We start from the raw sequence: 1557 nt of genomic DNA, 5'->3' as shown, positions 1-1557 counted from the left end.
AAAGACATGAGAACCAACAACAAAGTCACCTAGGGGCTATTGGTATTATATATAAAAATAGTAAATTTCCCTATAAAGAGTAAAGTACCATATCTGGAAGGAAAATTGCCCATACCATGGGCAGTATTATTTAATCTCTTTTGAGGAAGAAAGATCCCATACAGAAAGAACATGATAAATATGCTAAGTTTATACAATATGTGCTCAGTTATAAATATTCTAAGCATGTACTTTAATAATTCTCTCATCAGAGCAGCCTTGTTACCCCCACCATCAGCAGATAGAGATAATTAATCAACTGAAATGAATAAACAAATCTGTTATACATGAATGATGATTATGTCTCTTTCAGTTGTGAAGGCTTTTCATAACTTATTCATGCCAATGTTATGAAGACTTTTTCCTTAGGGAACAAAATCTCCTTTTTGGGGAGACCTCTTTTTAGACTGTTTTTGGCAATCAGTGGTATTTCAGCCACATGCAGTGGATGCAGGTTACTGTCGGGAGCATATGGGGGTTCTGATGTTCTTCCATTTTATCTCCAAGAGGGAGAGAGTGAGCCCTTACTCTGTCTTGTGCATACTTGCAATCTTGCTGGCAGAGCAGGGATGGTTTGCCCTGACCGTACTCGTGGAAGTGGACATGACAGCTACCATGTCCACATGGGAGCAGATAGCGCTACTGAAAAATCTCTGCATAGGCTGCTTTGCAGATTACACATGCAGACATTAATTCAAATGGCTAGGGATATGGAAAGAAAGTAGAACATGCCAGACAAAAACAGGCCTCAGGTTGATTATGAAGAAAAGAGCATCAGCCTGATGAACAAAATATATGATATACTTTAATTAGTGATGAACAAAATATATGATATACTATAATTAGTTCCTGATACAGTATTTATTCTTGTATTAAAGATAATCCTCCACAGATCTCTTACTTTGTTTGTTTGTTTGTTTTGCATCTATGAGAAAAGTCTTTTCTCCAGATTGTCTTATCAGGATGTTTGCATAACAAGCAGCCTTGGATGCTCCTGAACATAGGACAGCATGCTTACTGTCCCTTAGAAAAGATTCAAGTTCTCTAAACTCAGGGTTCTTCTCCTATATTGAAACCCACTGTTTGTGCAGTTATCACCTGGCCCTCTTTGTGTCACCCTGTGAGAATGGAGGCTTGAAGAACCCAAGACACTATTCTAGCTGTTGATATTTCTGTGAGTAATAAACTGTCCTTTATCTCTGACCCAGGAGTCTCATGTCGTCTCCCAGCACCTATGAAAATGGTTAGTTTGCAGGTAGGATAAAATCTCAGACTTTTTATAGTTCTTAACACTAGATTTCAGCATGTCTAATATTTGCTACGAGTTATTTTAAGATTTGATGTTCTTTAGCTTAAAAATTTGTCTTTGTGGTTCCATTCCTCCTAAAATAAAATTTAGGATAGAGAGAATAGATCTACAGTCAGCACAAAGGAAATATATTTCTACAAGTGATGTTGAAAGCCAAATAGTCAAAGCAAGCTCTAAATCATCCATAGTATAGAAAATTAGAAAATACT

Source organism: Propithecus coquereli, unplaced genomic scaffold (genome assembly GCF_000956105.1).
Source record: "Propithecus coquereli isolate 6110/MARCELLA unplaced genomic scaffold, Pcoq_1.0 Scaffold108, whole genome shotgun sequence".
NCBI lineage: Eukaryota > Metazoa > Chordata > Mammalia > Primates > Indriidae > Propithecus > Propithecus coquereli.
This window is presented reverse-complemented; position numbering follows the sequence as displayed.